The 22448-nt window shown below is 32.6% G+C and overlaps 1 protein-coding gene across 4 annotated transcripts in view; it reads left to right on the top strand.

Annotated features, from left to right (window-relative positions):
* The first annotated feature begins 234 nt into the window (after positions 1 to 234).
* The window catches only part of LOC140436664 (uncharacterized), a 604390-nt gene continuing 582176 nt past the window's right edge, over positions 235 to 22448 (top strand). For 2 of the 4 annotated variants that reach the window (XM_072525675.1, XM_072525673.1), the window contains exons 1-2: positions 235 to 445; positions 6151 to 6566. The gene's annotated coding sequence lies outside the window, so the exon portion shown is untranslated. The remainder of the gene's footprint in view (positions 446 to 6150; positions 6567 to 22448) is intronic. The other 2 variants (XM_072525674.1, XM_072525672.1) reach the window with 1 other exon arrangement.

The following is a 22448-nucleotide window of genomic DNA, read 5'->3' as shown; positions in this document are numbered from 1 at the left end:
ATTGCCATTTAAACCATTATTGGCATTTAATTTCCAAAGGAATTCTTCTATAACTAATAAAGAAACAATATCAATCAAAACACAAGTAAATCCATTAATCGTGAAATCGATCGGCAGCAGACCACCCTGTAATCGTATACCTCTACCTCTACTTCTTTCTCATGGTTGCCGATGGTGGAATGCAAGCAGAATTCACTTTTATATACACGCAGGTTCTCAACAACCATCCAGTTACTCGAAGTAGTGTTGAAATGCTGGTATTATGCATTTCAAACAGACTTCTTTGCTAATTTTTTTCGTAATTTAGTCGAAACTGTGCGTGGATGCATGTGCGACGATTAATAACTAAGTTTTAGTGCTAGTTAAGTGTATTAAGTTAAAAATATAAGAAACTATTGTGTGTAGTTAGTGTGTGGTGCTCTTTTAACAGCAGTTACTACATAAGGTATTAATTTTTTAAATAAGAGTAACACAATAATATGCATATTTTTATTGTTGATATTTACATACGAGAATCTCTCAACGCATGGAATATTTTAACGTTATTTCAATATACAAGGTGTCCCAAAAATCTTCGTTATGTGTCATCTCCTCTAAGAAGGTAAGCACTCATTGCGGCGATCCACATTTTTGATGGTACTCTACTAAACACGTTCTCAAACTGTTTAACCAAGAAATATACCTTCCACGACTTCTTCTCTTCTAATCCCTAGCATTTAAAATAAGTTATAACGTTCGTCTCCTATAAGACGTTTAAGGTATTTTAATGTATTGATTTTAATGGTATACTTCCATTTTTTTTACATTTTTTTCAATTCCTGACCATTTGTGACTCAAAAAGGTTCTAAACTGTAAGCAAAATTACATTTTTAACTAATGTTTGACGTTTCGATTTGCATTCCGAAAATCATTTTTAAAAAAAGGTTGTTTTAAAAACTGTGCGAAAGTTGTTTGGAGGTTACGTTTTCTCAAAATTGAAATTGTATTTTGTAAAAACTTTTAACAATTTTGTTGGTTATACACTTTCGCACAATTTTAAAATAACCATTTTTTGACAAAAATTTCCGTAGTGAAAATGGGAACGTAAAACAGCAGTTAAAAATGTAATTTTCATTATTATCAATTATGGCTTAATCCCTTATAAACATACTATTTTAATTTTTGACTCGATTTATCTTGCTTATTCTTAGTGTACTTCTGTAAGCCTACAATCAAAGGCTCCAAATATATCTGTTATATCTTCTTTCGATATACAGACCGTTGAAAAACATGGAGAACCTGCGGGATCTAAATCAATTAATTTTCCAAGACTACAAGAATATTAATTAGTCCAGGTGAAAAATTTATTTTGGGACATTTTGTGTACTTCCAATGGCTCATTACTGTATTGACAAGTACGTATAAACTATGTCCATTCTCTAGGAGTTTGAATGGACATTGTAGAAAGTATTTTCTTTTTCTTCTCAATTACAGCATGAACTGCCTCTACTTTCCTATGCGTATTGCTTGTCAATAAGAATTTGTAGATTATCACAACACGAGGAAATTTTTGGACCACGTACAAATACATGGCAAACAACATTATATTTCTATTTTGCCCAGCGCAGTTGTCAGACCAAAGAGTAATTTCTTTTATATTATTTGGTGAATAGTAAAATTAAACGTCCATAGCTGTCGAAGATAGAATGATTTTGCATTGGTTAATAATGGGGTCGGTAAGCATTTTTGTAAATAATTCATTACAACCCGTTCGTTTGAGCCTTCCTTCTTAGCCCTCTCTTTATCTACTTTCGTTAAACCATAGCGAGTTTCTGCATCATTTAAATGTATTTTTTTATCAATTGTAATCTGTGATCTTAAATTCTCATCATTTTCGTTTTGTAAACTACATGTAATTTTATGACATGTATCCAACTTCAGTAGTTTAAAACCCAGATTAAACTCAGTGCAGAATATGAATATGTACATACTAGCTGTAACAATTTTTTCATTGGGTATTACTTCTTCATTACACCAATCAGTGTAGTGTATAATTTGTACATCACAGCAATGTTTGATGCAGGAGTCAAATATTGAGAACGCCTAAACAACATCCGCTATGCAGATGACACCGTTATTTTTGCTGACAGTTTACTGCAACTAATAAACAAAGTAAATGAAGTAAGTGAAAGATTTGGACTACAAGTAAACATATCAAAAACTAAATTTATGATCATCGGCAAAAATAAAATTAGAGACATCCAACTGCTTATTAAGAATACACCAGTGGACCGAGTTTACCTATCTTGGAACAATAGTAAACGAACACTGGAATCACTCACAAGAAGTAAAATGTAGAATAGAGAAGGCTAGATAATGCAGAAGAATCGTAAGGATATCATGGATGGACAAGATAACCAATGAGACTGTACTACGAAGAATGGGGAAAGAAAGAGAAGTGACGTTTACGATTAAAAGGAGAAAGTTAGAAAATCTCGGACACATAATGAGAAACAGTATAAATACAGATTACCGAAAATAATCCTTCAAGGCAAAGCATTCGGAAAGCGTAGAATTGGAAGAAGAAGAATATTATGGTTAAAAAACCTGAGGAAATGGTTCTCCACAACAACAACTAATCTATTTAAAGCATTAGTTAATAAAATAATTATAGCCAGAATGATCGCCAATATTCGAAACAAATAGGCACCAAAAGATGAAGACTGCTATTTCATCTTCTTCTGATGCTTTCCCGTTTTGGAGATTTTTAATTTCTTTTTTTACTTTTTCTGTGGGAATTTCTGCTTCGTCGTTATCTTATATTATTCGTCTTACTTCTTCAGTACCTTTCTTCGAAATAAATAGCATTTTGACGTAATATTCTCCCCATATGCTGCTGATCTGTTTATCTTTAAATACGGTTTCTCTTTTTTGGTTTTCTCGTCCTCTTATTTTAATTCTGAGCATATTTATTTTGCTCTGACGTTTTTGTAAAACTGTTTTATTTTACAATTTGTTCTGTCTTTTTGAATAACCTTTAGCATTTCATTTAACCAGTTATTTTTCTTCTTTTTATTTGTTGCGTTGGCTTTGTTTCTCGCTATTTTGTGTATGCTTTCCTGTTTTGTTTTGACGAGTTGTTCATCCATGTCATTAGAGCGAAGTTTTTTAGTGTTCTGTGTATTTTGCAGACTTGATCTTATCATTGGTTTTTATTTATTTTTGTTGGTTTTTTCTATCTTTGTTGATTTGTTGTTTCATTTATTTTGCTATTTAATTATTGCCATCTTTCGTTTATGATTTTGGGCTGACTAATAATGTTGGATAAATTTTCATTCATCTGTTGTTCAAATTTTTCTTTAATTTCAGTCCATTCTAATCCTTCTAGGCTTCATTTTTTAGAGTTTGTTTTATCTTAATGTTTTTTTGATTTGAGCGAGCTAATTTTTATTATTACCAGAAAGTGGTCCGTGTCCGCGTTTGGCTCTCTGTAAGATCTCGTCTCCAGTGTTTCTTGATTTTTGTACTAACTCTTTAGTTGCTAGGACGTGGTAGATTTAATTTTCACTGTGACACATGTGTCTTCAGGTTGCCTTATGTTTTCTTGGAAGCTCAAATTTTGCCTACAGGAAAGTCATATTTAGTGTTACTGCAAGTTGATTTATTCTGTAGAAATTGTCATTTGTTTTTTTATGTAGACCTTTTTTTCCTACTCCTACTAGGTCTTTCAGGTATCCTTCTTCCCCCAGTTGTGCGTTTGCGTCTCCAGTACTAATAACATGGCTTTTTAAGGATTTCGTCGCATATTTTTTTCTGTTGGATCGGATGTTTCAGTTGAAGCAGTGTTATTACATTTTTAGTCTCATTCTGGTGATCCTCGCATCTATCGGATTAAAATTTGTTATGCTGTATGTGAATTTTTTATTTATGTAAAGCCCCATTCCATTCTTGCTTTGTTTCTTATATCCACTGTACATAAATTACATAAATACATATTATTCTTTCGTGATTTCTCCGGTTTTTTTCTCATCTTACTTCTTGTATCGCAGCGATGTCTATTGTGTATTTTTTAACTTTCTAGCTACTTCGTCTATCTTTCCAGTCCTTTCTTTTTATTATAAATACTAAAAAAAGAAGCATAGGTTCTTGTTCTTCGGATGCCTGTCTGTTTAAAAACGTTGGCGATCATTCTGGCTATGATAACTCTATTTGGTCTCACTGTCTCACTCCCCTTAAGATTTTGACCTGATCTGTACATTCTCCATCTATTTAGAACACCGCTGATTGATTCGCTGTCCTTTTCAGCACTTCCATTTGTTCGTGCTTGACTCTATCGAAAGCCTTCTTGTAGTCAATTAGGCATGCAAAAACATCACATCTGATAGCTCTACATTTCTGAAACAATACCTGCACGCTTCAAGCATAAAGCTTCTTCGTACCAAAAGCGTTCACAAATCCAAATTGATTGAGCGCAATGTGTTCCTCGCATTTCCGGTAAATTCTTTTGTGGATCCCTTTTAAAAACAGCTTAAGCAGATGTCTCATTAGGCTTATGGTCCTATAGTCTTCACAAACTTTTGCTCCTGGTTTTTTAGGCAATGGTACGAACTCCAATTTAAGCCACTGTACTGGTATATTTCCTGCCTTGTATATTTCATTAAACATTTCAGTTATTATTTTTATTTTTTTGTATCTAATAGCTTTAGTAGTTCTGCAGAAATTTCATTAAGTCCAGGTGCCTTTCCATCCTGCATTTTTCTGAAGGGTTCTTGTATTGTTCTAAGGTCGTGGAAAAGTTTTCTTCAAGTATTCTTTCCATACTTTCTTTTTATCTTCTGTGGTTATAGCAAGATTGCCTTCATCATCTGTTATTTTTCCGCTGTTGCTTTTTCGGAACTTTCTAGCTATTTCCTTCACCTTTCGATGGGCATTGAAGTTATCATATCGACTCTGACACTTTCTTCTATTTCTTAACATTGTCCTGTTTTTTGTTTCTCTTTGGCTTCTCATCTTTCTTCTGACGATGGTAGTTATTCTCTTATATTCTTGGAGATTTTCTTTGTTTTTTCTTCTCTTATCCATAGGTTCAAGTATTTCATGGATCATCCACGATTTCCGTTTCTCTGTATCTTTCTTCAGGTGTTGTTTTTTTTATTTCTCTCACTGTTTCTTGTATGATGGTCAGGCTTTCCTCTATAGTTCTTCCATTTCTGCATTTTAGCACCTTTGTATGTTTACTCACCTTCAGTCAAACATTGGGATCTTTCAGTTTTCTAACATCATACTTCTACATCGACTTACTTGTAACCTTCTTCATTCTGGCTGTCAAATTACCTACAACTGGTACATGCTCAGAATTTATGTCTGCCCCGTGTATGTTTTGACACATGTACAGCTGTTCCTATACCTCTTATTTACTAGCATGTAATTAATCTGATTTCTTACAATCCTTTCCATAGAATCCTGTGAAGATTTTCAGGTGTACAATTTCCTTGGGTGTAGCTTAAACGAGGTGTTCATTATTACTAGTTGATTTGCTTTCGCAAAAATCTCCAACGTATCTCCCCGATCGTTCCGGTCTCCTAGTCCAAATAGTCCAACTGCAGATGATATTTTGCTGGCCCCAACTTTGGCGTTGAAGTCACCCATGTCAATTGTTAGATCTTGCTTTTTTAACCTTTTTACGATTTAATTAATGCTATGGTATAGTTCTTCTATCTCTTCTTCTGTTCCTTCTGTTGTAGGTGCACACACTTGAATTATATTGATGTCGATTGGTCTTGCTTTCAGTTGTATCAGCATCATTCTTGCTGAGATTCTGATGAAACGCAGGTAATGGTCCATATAATATATAATCAAAGCAAATATATTATAACAATTACTATTTTTAAAAAACTACAAGGCAATAAACATTGATAGTTTGAGTTTTTTTTATCTTTTCTTTGGTTAAGCTGGAAAGTTAGCTGTGGTTCGTTTTTAGTACTAGTCTTTCGTATTTTAATAAATTTTAAATATAAATACTCTTGCTACTTAAGAGCTAAATTTTAGTCAGAACAAATAATTATTAATAAGCTTATAATAAGTTTTTATTAATAAACATTTTTACTTGTATTGAATTTAAACTACTACAGAATGAATGCGTTTAATTACCATTCACTGAATTCCTTCCAGAAACGAACAGCATTCCTGCCGCTGGAATTTAAATAAAAACAAAACCAAAACTAATAAAGACAAACCAAATACGAGACTCTTGTCTTAATGCAAAATTAAACGAGATCTTCTTCCAAGAACCACCGTTAACAATCTCAACAACGCAGATTAAAGTAATTACAGTGATGCTGCAAGTAGCATCTTAATGAAAAAGTCCTAATTACACATGGTAGTCACATTATAAAGTTGTATGTTCTAAATACCTTTAGCAGTGACTCACTTTTGCAAATTCATCATTAAACATAGCGAACCGACGCTGGACAATATCGTTGTTCGCGAGTTTGTGAAAGTGCGCCAAACGCAACGAGTGTGAAATCAGGAACGGATTGTTAAGAAATGTCAGGATGTCGATGTTATTAAGATGACATAATGAAGTGGTAAGTAATGTAATAATTATATAGCCATGTTTGTATGCAGACAATATTAGTATGCAGTAAATGTGTTATAAAAACGTTGAAAAGAGTAACTATGTCGATTTTAAAATCACACACAAGAAATATTTATGAAAATTTGGCATTACTTGACAAATTTGGTCCGCATCAGCATATTAAAAATTGACATTTTAACGAAATACATGATTACAAAGTTTTTTCAGATAATTAATATTTGTATTAACTACAACGTAAACAATTTCAGGCAATGGTTTTTTTTGTAAATTTAGAAAACTATAGATGAACAACTTGTCGATCAACTCGCTTCGACTTTTGTAGAAGGAGTTTTAAAGGTCGGCTGTTATATTAAAGAATATCGGTTGGACTTATACAGCAAAAACCGCCAGATAACCTACCTCAAAATTGAGTCATATTTGGACATAATACGAAGTCGAATGCATTTAAAATTGCAAAAAAATTTGTTTCTCAGATATATTATCTCAGATATTGCACAATTTTCCAATTGCTTAACAACGATTTGGACGGTGTAAGAACATTTAAAACAATAATAGTCGAGATATAAAAGATGTTCCACATAATTCCACAAAATTTGAATGATTCTTAAAGTCCAAAAGAATTTCAGACGATGATTTTGTTGTAAATTTCAGAATCAATATAAATAAACAGCTTGTAGATCAACCCGCTTCGGCTTTTGCTAAAAAAGTTTCACTAGTTTTCTGAATCCAAGTGTCGTTAGAACTTGGATTCAGAAAATCCAAAGTCCAGAACTACTGAAAGCAGGTCATCCAGTTGTTCGTCATTAAATTAATCCATATAGACTATACTCAAAGTGTATAGTACAACAAGCATAATTCATTGTAAGTCTTTTTATTCTTTTTGTTTTTCTGCTACAGAAAATTAACAAAGAGAGTCTTCCTGGCACAGCCCGTTATTTGTTTTAAAAGGTTCAGACAGTTCCTCTGAATTCGTACTCTACATTCAACTTTTTCAAGAGTTAGTTTTGATAAATTTACAAACTGATTTGGTTTTCCTAGTTTTTTCATTGCTTTGAACATTTCTCTTCTATACACAGAGTTGTAGGCTGCTCTGTAGTCTATAAATGTGTGATCTATGCCATATTCCAGTGTTTTTTCTAAAATTTGTTTCAGGGTTGCAATTTGATGAATTGCCAATTTACCACCTCTGAAACCAGCCTAGTATTTTCCTACTATCCATTCTGCATCTGGTGCCATACCATGACATATTACTGTGGAAAATATTTTATACGCTGCATTTAGAAGCGTAATTTCTCTGTGGTTAGAGCATTCAAAGATATTTCCTTTTTTGTGTAAGGTGCAAAGTATTCCAATATTTCAATCATTGGGGAGAGATTTCTGTGTCCATATTTCTTTTATAAGCTGCTGTAATACGATTATGATATTGTGGCCACCTTATTTATATAGTTCAGCTTGGAGATTATCTATGCCGGATGATTTGGTTCCGGGTATTCTTCCCTTTCGTCTGTTCCCTTTAAGTTAAACGGACTTCATGCCATTTCAATTTTAATTGAAGACACATTTAAAATGTAATCCAAAGATTATTACACCTTTTTAAGCTGCTAGTTTCAATTTCTAACTATTATTTCACTGCTGATGGTCTGATAAGACCGAAAACGTTCTGATGAAATTGTAATCCGTTTGGAAAATTTCAATTTTTAATAAATTTTTTAAATATATACCATTTTAGACCAAAAGTTTTTAACTTGACCGTAAGTTTAAATAAATAATAATTTTATTTTTAACTTAAAATAGCAATCACTATATATTTATGAGTTACAAGCACTTCAAACTAAAAATTGGTGGTTTATACACCATTCTTCTCTAATTCCTTATGCTCATCCATCTCAAAAAGTTGTAAATTCATTTGAATTTTATAATATGTATTTATATTATTAATTGAACAAATATATTTAATATTCAACATGACAATATAGTTAATACCTGATAATAGCTAGGAAACAACGATTATAGAGTAATTGCAAAAATAAACTGTTAATAAATCAATAAAAATACCCGTATGGGAACTCTAATTAAAAAAACAGGCACGCATCGCGAATATACAGCTTCGGCGATGATACTGCCAATTTCCACCTGCATCCACCGTAGATTAAAACTTCTGCAATAAAAATACCCAAAGAACCGATCGATTCGTTGATAATAGCGGCAATTTTTGTAAAGATGTTCATTGTTCGCAGTAATTCAGACCTTGTTCCACGGGTTACTGGCAGTTTTATCTACATGCGTGGTGCATTAACCATCCTTATAAAAGTTTTAATAGATTTCTCAAAGTTCACCACACTGTAATTCTATTTGTTTGACCCGCAGAGTTGCTTGACTCGATTCAATTAGTTGTTGAAAGTTTTACGTAAAAGTGCGCCTCAAGAGAAAAGCTCCGGTAAAGATATTGTGCTTCAAACGGAAGATTAAACGCCTACAGAGGTTTCGGAATAGGCTTTAGATGGTTATTAGTTGGTGTTTACTAAAGCAAATATCCAGGAAAGTAGCTGAATACACTTTTAAAAATTTTCAAGATGAAATGAATACAGAAATAATTGAATGAGTAATATTAATTATTACAAGCGAAAAAAACAAGAAATATGGACTAATAATTTCTAATTACCGACTAGGAATTTTTTAACGATACTGGCGAGCAACAAAACTTTAAATCCAGAATTTTAACGTTAAAAGTGAGCTGAATATCTCAGAGTCGCTCACTATATCTCAGAAAATCAATCACTGATTCTCTTCTTCTTCTTCTTTTTATGTAGACATGACTCTGTCTGTTTTTCAAAGTGCCTCCAGTAAGTTGTCGTTCCAGCGTTTTCGTAGTCTTCCTACTGATCATCTTCCCATTGGGAAACCGTCTCTTGCCGTCTTTACTACTCTATTTGTAGTAACTATTGTACTCCAATAATTTTGGTAATATTTAGGACGGAAATAGGTAGGTATATTATACCGATAATTTTTTCCTTGCCCGCGATCGACTGACCTAGGGGCCGCGATCGACTGGTCGATGGCAATCGACGGGTTGGCCTCCCCTGCTCTATGAGATCTGTTGTGTTGTAAAAGTTATAACTTTGTGTTTGTTGCTATAAAAATCAAAGACCTTATACAAAGAAAAGGAGTTTAGCATCTTCATAGTATGGTGTGCTGCAACAAAAATGCAAATATTCAGAACACTTATTTGTTGCCGATTATAATGAGAAAGTCAATATACAAGTCATCTTCATTACTGTGGGCTATTTACTCGTTGCTACATATACAGGGTGGTCCTTAAGAAATTGTACAAAAAGAAACAGTAGATTCTACACTTTAAAATTTTACGATTTAAGACAAATTGCTTTAATAAAATGTTGATATTAAGAAAGATACAGGGTGTTAAAGTGCAAATTTAAAATTTTATTTTTCGCTATAACTTTCACGTTTGTTAACATTTATGCATAAAAATTTACAACTAGGTACTTTTAAATATAAAAACTTATAATTTGATGCACACTTTGATGTAGCTGATAGAGGGCGCCACATATGCCACATATGTGGCATAAATTTGCACTTAACTTTTTTGCTCTTTGAGTTACCTGTATTTTTGATAAAAAATATTAAAGATACATTATTTTAACAAAAAAAAGGTATACCTGTTAATAACTTCAAAACTCAACAGTTTTCGAGATAATCGCATTTTACAAATCAGCTGCATCATTCTGATTTAAGGCAATTACTCCAGGCAACGAAGGAAAAATAGACAAAAACATTAATAAATCTAAATTTTGGTATAAAATACCTTTAACTAAAGTTAATAGTTAACGAAACATTAAATAAAATAAATATATCAGCAGGATAATTAATAATAGGATTTGACAAAAAACAGAATAATAGGATTTTACATCAAACATTTTACGTTTTATGTTAAATTAAAGGCATAATCAAAACAGTTTGTTTACAAACCAAATTAAGAAATAGTTAAACTAAATAACATAACTTTTTCTCAAAGTAAGTGTTCGATATGTCTACCATTTTTTTTTTAATTCATTTGTCAATATATTCCATAAAAGATCGTCTCGTATTAAATAGCTTCATTGGTTCTAAAAAAACTGCTGCAGTATTTATTTCTTCCCATAGTTGGTTTCAAATGTTTATTTGAAGGAGGCAATATTTTAGGATCACCAAACTTTCAAAAGAGTTAAAAATTAAATTTTAAAATATTAAACTTCTTGCATTAAAGGGCCGGTCTTTTTACCTCCAGATAAATATTGTCCTATCTGACAGATAGTTATCTGGACGATAGACATTTATTCATAGAATAAAATGTACATGTCTTTTTACGTCAAATTACGTTGCGGTGACTTACCTGTAAGATAAACGTAAAATTTATTTCGGAACACGCCAATATTTAATTAATTTTCCAAAAAAATCCCACTAATGTTTTAATATCTCTTGTGATTACAAACTTTGTGGTAGCAGGAATAAAGTAAATTATGTAAAGCAAAATTTAATAACGAATAACAAAATGATAAACAACAACTTCTGACGTTTCTTCATAACACTAAAATATTAAATATATAAGATTAGCCCAAACATCTTTAACTTCAGAAAGTTCAATAATGTCTTTATTTAGTGATTCATGTTCAAAATTGTCTTCATTTTGATCTCTCGCTAGCTTATAAACTGTTGCTGAATATTAGAACGGTTGAATATTTTCAACTTTAAAGCCACTTCCATTGGATAAAATAGTACCTAAACCGTATCTTCTATACATAAAAAATCTGTTATATATCTGGTGTTAATATAGAATTCCTTATAAAAAATTTCTTCATCGATTGTTTAGTGCCCTCCTTAAAAATGACTTCACTGTATAATCGGAATCTCCAAGTAACAACCCATTTCTATTATCGCCATTTAAACGTTTTTTTAGTATCAATATTATGAAAACATTGAATGTCAGAATTTAGTGAAGAAAAAGAGGTAGAATACCTACTTTTATAATCTTTTATTAACAACTATTTACAATATATTTTTAGATGATGAACTGAGAAACTGACCACTGTGTCGGCGTACTTATTCTAAAACTCTTAAAATTGTCTCTATGATTTCAAAAATTAAAATGGTCGATTGTGCCTCAAATATTATATTCCTCAAATATTATAATCATACTCTTCGATTCCATTAAATCTTCTAATACCGGATCCATGCCTCTTACCCACAGGAAACAACAATATTTAGGTTATATTTTTGATTTCACGATAACTTACAACATAACAACAGACTACAATAAATACAATGTTTCTTCCAGATAACTTCTTATTCGGTACTTTATTTGGCAAATAAATATTTTACAATGAAAAAGACAGCAAAGATTTGATTTCACGTTCAAAGCGTCTATGTATCTGTTGATACGTATTTCGACTTAATAAGTCTCATCAGAACAGTTATTCATAGCCGTTCTTAACGTGAAAAATAATCTTCTCTGTCTTTTAGGAAGCAACAATAAAATGGCTTCGTTATGGACGCAATAGCGACATCTGATAGAAAAATCGGTAAGATAGTTTCGAAACAAATTCAGATTTCTACTGTATGATATCTACTCTGTATGAGTACAAGAAACAAATTCGTTATGGATTTCTGCTTAGTTGATAGACATGTCGTGGAATGCAAATTTTAGATTCTCCATGTCTCTATTAACATCTTTATCAACGTCTGTTATACCTTGCATTTATAGAAGGTTCAGATTAAAGCAGAAATCTGAATTTGTTTCGAAACTATCTTACCGATTTTTCTATCAGATGTCGCTATTGCGTCTATAACGAAGCCATTTTATTGTTGCTTCCTAAAAGACGGAGAAGATTATTTTTCACGTTAAGAACGGCTATGAATAACTGTTCTGATGAGACTTATTAAGTCGAAATACGTATCAACAGATACATAGACGCTTTGAACGTGAAATCAAATCTTTGCTGTCTTTTTCATTTTATTCGGATCTACTCTGTATGAGTACAAGAAACAAATTCGTTATGGATTTCTGCTTAGTTGATAGACATGTCGTGGAATGCAAATTTTAGATTCCCCATGTCTCTATTAATATCTTTATCAACGTCTGTTATACCTTGCATTTATAGAAGGTTCAGATTAAAGCAGAAATCTGAATTTGTTTCGAAACTATCTTACCGATTTTTTAAATATTTTACATTTTATCTGTCAGATAAGTTTATTCATGTCAGTTGTTAGTTCAGATATCTTTTCTGAAGTAGATTGAAATGTCAGTTGGTAGTTTAGATTTCTTTCCTAAGTGGTGTAGTTACCTTATTGGACAAACAGTGTCACTTGTCGTTCTTGTTATTTTATATAGATAGATTCTACTACGAATGTATAAGAAGTTATATATATATATATATATATATATATATATATATATATATATATATATATATATATATATATAATTTATGTAAAACATGGAAAGTTTTCCTTAAAACATATGTGCCAGATGTATAAAATCCCCCTTAATCATTTTCAGAGTCCTTAATCAAGTCCAGATATAGACACAGTAATCACATTGGTTTAAAAAAAATTGCTATTTGGACAATACAAAAAAAATTACACTACAGTATTAAGCTCACCAGTAATGGTACATACCAAGGCAGAAAAATACCTAGGTGTAAATCTTTGTGGCCAAAATTCGATGGAATGAGCATAGAAAAAATGTGGAAAACTCAATATTAAATTTGGAAAAATGTACCGGTTACTTGGACGTAATTCCCAATTATTAATACAAAGCAAGCTTATTTTATATAAACAAGTATTGCGTTCAGTGTGGGATTATCGTTACCAGTAATAAGACTGTTTACAGGTTCAATATTCAAATCGCTCAATTTGCCAACTCATTGTCCAAATAACATCAACATCCGTAGCTAGAACAGTCTCAGTGAAGAATTCCTGAAGGCCTTCTGGTCACAGCTGTTATTTCGGAAAACATTGATGCTGTGGGCCGGATGATTGAAGCAGATCAACCTATTACCATATCATTGAGTATAGGCATAGGCTCTTGTATCAGGACAATACCAGCTCTCACGCAGCTGAAATATATTTAAATTACAAATAACGTGAGAATTTCATTTTTTGAAAAGAGATTAGTCTGTAAGTTATTATATAATAGATTTTAAATTATCTGTTCTAATACATAAAACTTGTTTTTTGGAAAAAAAAAAGTGAAGAGTGATGATCTTTTGCAGTTTATAAATAAAGAACTTTACATGATAGAGCAAAAAGAAACGCTGAAAAGAAAAGAGAACCAATATACTACATCAAAATTTTAAACCGTCAATCTGTTAATATATATTTTATATATTTTACATCCAACAATAGATAACAAAGTAAAAAATGTTGTAGGTACTATACAACAAATCTGTGTTAAGGAAATATTGATTTAAGGGTACGGTCAGTCGACAATTAAGTAGGTCTCGGATAACCATGCATTTATAGTACTCATGGAGGTAAGGAACTACATAGTACTAGCATCTTTTTAAGATTAATTAATACTTAGCTCAGCAGGATGCTAATGGTTGAGGTGTGAAATTCCATAAAGAAGAGACTTTATGAAATGATCCCTTGTTTATATAATTCCATTTTGATTTTATATTTCAAAAGTCAGTTTAAAAATCCATAAAGAAATTAACCCATTCATGTCCAGAACATTTTTTTTAGGATCTCTTAATGCGTGAATAAAAACGATTCCAAATGGGTAAAAATTACGATTTTATCGCAAATTTCCCCACCACTTTTAGAAAAAATGGTGTTGCCAAAACGCAACACTGGGCACTTACGTTATAAAATAAATACACAGATTAAAAACAAATTTATTCAGCAAGAATACAGGACAAAAATTAAAACAGTTAAAAATAGCACAAAAAAATGACGCTATTTATTATTTATCATGAAATTTTTTTGATTGTTGTTGACTGGCATAATACACAACGGGTTCGTCTTACTTGCGGCCCTATAGATGCCCAACATTATTAAATCTGGTGTCAACCAGAGTTCGTTTTACTGTTAAACGCAAAGGTCCTGATGATATATAGCTAGTAAGAAAAGCTTTTGCTATATTTTAACGAATTTCCAACAAATCTAATTCATGTTAGCCTTCAGTAGTTTCCCTCACATTTTTCTATACAGAAGCCAAGCATTCTGTACATATACGTCCAAGCACCATATAAAGAGTGACCAGTACCATTTCTTAGACCTTATGCTTCTTCTATAATATGAGAGATTTTGATCCATCCTGTCAGTGCCTCCCATGTTCTCGTTATATTTTTTTATCAAGTAAGGCTGTGGAATTTTATTTATTTTTACTTTCTGCGGAAGAATACCTTCTAGCTTGACCAATCAGACTAATACCTTGACAATTTAAAATAACAGTGTTTTCTGTTGTCATTTCATCTTCACAAAAATGATTCATTGGTTTTCATATGCCTCGTGATGACCACGTGGAAATTTTTCATTTCACTAAATGGGCATTTTCAATTCTATTTGATTTAATGGTACCAACGTAACCTATTTTATTTTTCATGTGATCCACCAACTTGAGGGAAGAGAAATAATTTTCTGCGTAAATAACATTGGGCATTATAGTTCCATATTAAAATAATGGCAAATTCTCCGAAAATTGCAGGATTATACCATTATACCACTTCAAAATGCAAATTTTTTTAAAATCATTTTGTTCTTTGGCCCCTTGATACACCAGAAAGTTAATCAAATAACCAGATCTTAAATTCCAACACCAAGACTTGTATCCAAACTTGAGCTTTTCATTAGTTTTAGCAGTAGTTTGTTTTTTTTAGATAACTATCAGACATTTTCGCAGTAAATATCGGGAATAAAACATTTATTTTTAGACGAGTTATGACAGTTTCATAGACGGGTTATTCAAAAATATATTCGATAAACTCCTTTTAGAAAATTTCAAACAATTCATTGAAACTTTCAACAGTAAATTTTTATTTAAAATAAGATTTATTTCTCAACTCAGTGTTGCGAAAACGCAACTTAGCGGTAACCTGTTAACAAACTGAAGTTTTTCGAGCTGTACACAGTACCCTGTAGTGAATACATCTTTTTGAAGATGTAAACTGTAACTACTACTAGTACTATCGGTTCACAGCGTTCTCCGACGCCTTCCGACTCCTAACCGCCATTCTTCTCTATTTAACCATAGGCCTGGAGGGATTTCTCTTTCCTCTAGTTCTTTTTCAATTCCCTCTCTCCAGCTTCTTCTCGGCCTTCCTCTTTTTCTTCTTCCTTGTGGTGTCCACGTCAAAATCTGTTTTGGAATCCTGTCATCTGGCATTCTCTGTACATGGCCGTATCATATTAACTGTTTTGTTTTTATGTCATCAACCATTGTATGCTTGACTCCCATCATTTCTGGTATTCTCTCATTTGGTATCCGATCTATTCTTGATTTGCCTGCTGCTCTTCTCCAGAAGTCCATTTCTGTTGCTAGTAACAGTTTCTCTGTTCTTTGATTCATTGGCCAAACTTCACTGCTATATGTGATTATACTTTTAAGTATGGTGTTGTATATGAGTTGTTTATTCGCTTTAGATATTGTTTGGTCCCACAGAATGCCGTTCATCATGGATATGACTTTTCTACCCTGTATGTTTTGGTTTTTTATAGCAGTATCGAGTGTTCCATCTTGAGGAGTTATCTTCATACCCAGGTACTTGAATTTATCACAGTGTCTAATTTCTAATTTCTAAAAGTCAACTGTAACTAATTACAGAATTAATTTAGAAGGAGAAAATATAGAGGCCATTGTATGAATGAGCTAGGAGTGTTGCGAAAACGCAACGCTGGGCATGAATGGGTTAATATACCGTTGCGTTTCGGAATATATAGAATTGATAAACGTCTGAACCTTAACTTTCGAAACACATTGATTTTTATGTACCCACAAGCGAAATTTTGTATTGATCGAAAGAATATGCTTCAATATTACAATAAAAAGTTTACCCAAAGTTTATATGGAAACCTGCTTATTTATAACTTTTTTATTACATTTAAATATTTCAAATTTCTATTACGCTTCAAAACTATAAATGTTGAATCTTATTTTATAATGTAGAATATTTTGTTTAAATGTTTTTAGATGAACTTTTGCTTCCAAAAAGGAAAAATCGTCGAACGAATATTTTCTTCTAAAATCATAGTTTACACCTACTAAAAGTTTTTAAAATTATAGGATTTAAAATAATTTATGAAAAATTTCTTTGATGATAAAAAAAATCATTTAAACTGTAGTTAGTAAATAACTTATAGGGCTCTAGAACTTCCAGAGACACATTTATGCATCAAAACAAAAAACGTACTGCCAACTTTTGTAACAGATTCATTTGAATATATTAAAAACTCTCGATACGAAACTTTCCAGATCTAAGGTGAAATATGCTTTTTTTATGAGTCCACTTTATTATTTTTTATCACTACAACTTATAATAAATGCAAAAACTTTTTAAAAGCCTACGGCTGGAAACTTCTTGATACGTTCGAGTTCAATGATCTCTTTTTTGTATGAAAAATTTTCCAAGTGTCTTGTACATATTTTCTCTGTCACATTAGAGAAGTTTTTGTTGTGTATTTGATAAACTCCTGTCGGTTTTTATATCTATTAACCGATATTAAGAGTTCAGCGGCTCTGACTCTGCAGTTTTTTCTGCGGAGTCTGCTTGCCGTTCTTTTCTAATTGAAGTTTGCCAAAAGCCACTTAAAAAGTTTTTAAATATTCATAATCAGCGGGAATATAATAGGAAAAGTTTTGAAATTCAGGTTTCTTTTACAAAGAATGAACATTGACACAAATATAGAAAATATTGCATATCTGGAAATTATTATGTTTATTATGTATCTTATGTTTTTTTTATTAACGTACTTTGGCAAACCGGAAATACTGAGTATTTGTAATATTTGCTATTCGTTTAATGAGGACTTACATGAAGTAACAGAAAAGATATGAGAACGAAGTCCATTATTTATATAATAAAAAAACAATAATTTTTATGTGAAGTATGAAGGAGAATAAAATTTAATGTTAAAGTTAAAAGTGTCGATATAGACATCTTGCCTTTTAGTTTCATTGAAATAATTCTATTACATAAGACCATTTGCTCCCTTCTCCTTCCATTACATCTACTATTGCGTTTAATTTGATTTTTTGTAGCTGTTTAATTAAAAAAATGATATTTTGAAAATGGCCTCGGATGTAAAAATAGAAACATCAGATTTTTACCGCAAATTATTACATTACAAAAATTTGTATTAAACTGTTTGATTAACTCTCAAAAATAAAATCCTTGAAACAAAAGACGTTTTACATTAATTTGTCATAAATTTAGATCATCATCAAAAGCACGATACCTTGCGCGTATTGGCGTGGTCTAAGATCTTTCGCCATTTCGATCTATTATGGGCTTTACGCTTACAGTTGGTGATTAATAAGGTTTTTAGGTCTTGTTCTACCTGCCTACCTTATATATAACTAGGCCTAGATCTTCTAAGAAACGGAATAGGAAATGTACATGGGTTAGTGTAGACGGAAGAACTAAAAGTGAATATGATTACCTATATAATAACAGAAAAAAGTTTTACATAGTTTCGAATTCACCAAAACAGCCGGAAGCATGGAAGACCATGCAACAACGGTATATTTATAATGAGGCAAATGCAAGAGAAATTATTAGAATACATTAAACCGGCATATCTATGTTTGGTGGACCTTAAGAAGGTATTTGATCGGGTCAAATTAAAGGGCGTTATCCACTACACAAGAGAGCAAAACTCATTAAACAAGAATTGCACAATCTAAATTACAGATATATTGCTTTCCTGTAGGTGCCATCTCATATTGGAATCACGGAAACGGATCTGGCAGATAAATATGCACGAGAAGTCTCAGAGGACGCAACTCTTGAGATCTATCCAAAAACTCCAAAAACTATATATAAAAAATGTTTCATGTTTAATATAGAATTAGGTCACATTGTGATTACATTTAAATTTATTCTGATCTTGTAGTAAACCATGGTGTTTTATAATAACATGACAAATGCTTAAAAATTTCTAACCTTCAAGTAAATAGTCATCATTATTTTACTAGTTATATACCAAATTTTTGTTGCATAACGGTTCATTATACAGCAAGGCTGAAACTGAAATATGATACTTAACATGAATACAAATACGAAAATAGTTATTTACAATAAAAAATATATAAAAGGAACATTTTTAAAAGTAACATTTTTAAAAATTAAAGAAATGATACTTTCAGAAAAGTTTTCCGTAGCTTGAATAACTATGTATATAGGAGAGCCTATACCTCCAAAAATAAATTCGTAAGAATCAATGCAAGAAATTATATACCATTTTACTATTAATAACTCGCAGATTGAAAATGTGGACAATTTTACATACCTTGGAAGGGTCATAATAGAAAGGAAAGGTACCGGTACCGAAGACAATATTTTTTGTATTAGAATATAAAAAGCTCAGCAAGCATTCAGCATGCTTAGCATCATCTGGAGGTCTTGCCAATATGGAGGTCTGTACGGATGTGAAACCTAGAAAGTGATAAAAATCCTTATAGATAAATTGCAGGTCTTTGTTAACAAATCCCTACGAATATTTGTTCGTATTTTTTAGCCTAACACTATCAGAACCGAGGATCTGCTACACCTGACCGAACAGAACAGGATAGAGAATGAAACACAGTCACATAATAAAGGGGTTGGATCGGCAACACACTTTGTCAAAATAGCTCCTGTATTGCAAAGACTGCTCTAGTATGGAATCCCCCATGTAAAAGAAAAAAAAAACGCCTAACATACTTGGAAAAGATCCATTATGGACGAGATCAGAGGTCAAGACAAGTCTTGGAACGAGGTGAAGACCTTAACGCAAAATAGGACTCGATGGCTCGAGATGTTGAGAGAGAGAGAGAGAGAGAGAGAGAGAGAGAGAGAGAGAGAGAGAGAGAGAGAGAGAGAGCTAGTCAGGATGGAGATAGTAAACCTAGAGTTCAGATTAATACTATTACAAGAATTAACATTAAAATCAACAATCTTCCGAGTTAAACCACGTCGATTATCATTGCGCCGAGTTTTCGACATCCCTTTGATATCTTTACCCAGACACTACTAGACTGATCACTAATCAATGCATTTTTTCTACTGAGAACAGCAGACGGTTCATTTATACCGTCGATGGTGACGTGGTTTGGGTGGAGGTTGGTGCGGCGTAGGGGTTAGCGTGGGATTGGCGTGGGGATTATCGCCGGGGTTGGCGCGAATATTTCTGACAGTAGGATTTTGATTGGCTGGTGGAGCGGACGATATTTTCTTTATGGGATGTCTTCATGTCGAAGGTAAACGTATGCCGTCATCTGTTTTATTGAGACAATTTGGTCTTTTTTCAATTTCTATGGCTTCTCGGGTAATTCTTGGTTTATAGATGCGGATGGGGGATATGTTTCTGGAGTTTTCAAGCCAGACTGAAACCTCGGAAGCACTGAAGAAGAGATCAAAGAGGATGTCGAAAGCTCGGCGCAATGATAATCGACGCGGTTTAACCCGGAAGACTGTTGAGTTTAATATTAATTCATGTCATGTCATTTATTATTAATACCTAGTAGTTCCTCCTCGAACCCCTATAACAGTCTGCATACATCTCGGCATTGTGGTAATTAAATTTTGAAAATGAAGTTGGCCCAATTCGTCACATATTGTCTGAAGTTGTTGGAGCCGAACTTGAATTCGTCTTCCGAGTGTGTCCCATACATGTTTGATTGGATTGAGGTCGGGGCTGGAAGCTGGCCAATTTATACGGACAATCCCGACGTCTTCTAAGTAATCAATGACGATTCTAGCATGGTGAAGACGCGCGGTATCATCCATTAAAATAAAACTAGGTCCTATCAATGACGCAGAAGGTACCACATGCTTATCTAAAATGGTTGTTATATACTTTGCACCTGGCATAAAAACCTATATCCAAAAGAAATAAGTCACTACGGGCATCGGAACTTATACCAGCCCAAACCATAACTGAGCCTCCTTAGCTCCTCCTCGGAATTTTAATTTGTATCTTCTATCGTCCATTTTTGGACATAGGCCCCTCCCAACTGCTTTTTTTATCCTCGATTTTTTTTTGGTCTTACCCAGTCGTTCCTCTTTTTATCTGACAATCTAAGTATTGCTCTTTCCATTGCCTTGTCTGTTGTGGCTAGTTTATTTATATTTGCCTTGTTCGAGGTCCAGGTTTGATATCCATGTGTCATGATAGGAAGGATGCACTGGTTGAACACTTTGCTCCTCAAATATTAATGTATCCAACTAAATTTTTCAAATCCTACCCATGAAAGTCTTCTTCTGCTCTCTGAAGAAGAAGCTCTTCTAGTGACTTCCACACTTTGGATCTCTTTATTAAGTTTCAGAATTTGACCTAGGTAGATATATTCCTGGAATTATTCTAACTTACTGTCATTTATAGTTATACGTCTGAAGTCGTCTGTGTTTGTCACTGTTTTGGAGGTGTTTTACCTTGTAGCCATTAACGTTGTTGCCATATGGCATCATTATTATTATTACGATTATGATTGACAATTTAAACCACAGTTTAAATTAAAAACGACAGTAGCTGTGAACCAATTTTACAAAGTTGTTGCAATATGTAGACACACAGTGTCGACTATCTTAAGATTAAAACTATATCATGGATTTTTTTAAGCATTTCCTGCTTTGATCAAAAATTTCTGAAAGCAGGTTTAAAAACTCCCTTAAACTGAAATGTACTATTAAGTGAAGATTTTTACAGAAGTACAAAATTTTTTAAACTAATTATGATATTTCTACAAAAAATTAAATTAAAGGTCTTCTTTTTCTTCTTCCTCTTTATAGGCAATTCGGCTTGTTCATTGGCGGATTAATACCTCTGTGGAAGGTTGTCACAACATCTTTTGCGCGGTCGTCCGTTACTTCTTCTGCCAATTGGTGACTTTTCCTGTGATTCTTTTCAGTACTGTCATCTTTGCTGTTTCCAGTAGCCTTTGCGTTGTGGTTGTTTCAGGTCGTGTTTTTGAGGCATATGTCATTATTGATCTTGCACCGGCTTTATACATTTTTGACTTCATCCCAGTGTTAATGTGTCTGTTTTGCAATATAGTGTTATTAAGGCATCCTGTCAGTCTATTTGCTTTTTGTATTTGATCTCTTACTTCTATGTCCAGGTCTCCATAGCTAGACAGTGTAATTTCCAGGTATTTTATTTCCATTACTTGTTCAATACTGATGCCATCAACTTCTATTTTACATCTGGTTGGTTCTTTGCTGACTACTTTTGTTTTAGTTTTCGGAGATGAGATTGTCATATTAAATCTTTTGATCTTATGTTAAATCTGTGGATCAGTCTTGCAGACTATCTTCATCTTGGGCTATCAATATTGCGTCGTCTGCGTAACAGAGTATTTTTATTTTTTTGTTTCCTATTCTGAATCCTCTTCCTTTGTTAACGCTTTTGAGGATTTCATCCACGATCAAATTGAAGAACATGGGACTCAATGAATCCCCTTGTCTTATTCCGCGAGCCTATTTCTATAGGTTCTGTAAGTTGTCCATCTGTTCTGACTTCCATTTTTTTGTTTTGGTAGATGTTTTCGATAGTTTTTACATACACGATCTTCCACTACGAAAACCCTACTTGTAAAATTTTAGTTGTAAGTTTTAGCGTAGTATAGCGTAGCGTAGGTAATTAAAGGTGTAAAGTAAAAATTGATGGATGATGGATA

Source organism: Diabrotica undecimpunctata, chromosome 3 (assembly GCF_040954645.1).
Source record: "Diabrotica undecimpunctata isolate CICGRU chromosome 3, icDiaUnde3, whole genome shotgun sequence".
NCBI classification, from domain to species: Eukaryota; Metazoa; Arthropoda; class Insecta; order Coleoptera; family Chrysomelidae; genus Diabrotica; species Diabrotica undecimpunctata.
The sequence above is the reverse complement of the archived record's forward strand: the minus strand, read 5'-3'. Positions and strand labels throughout refer to the sequence as shown.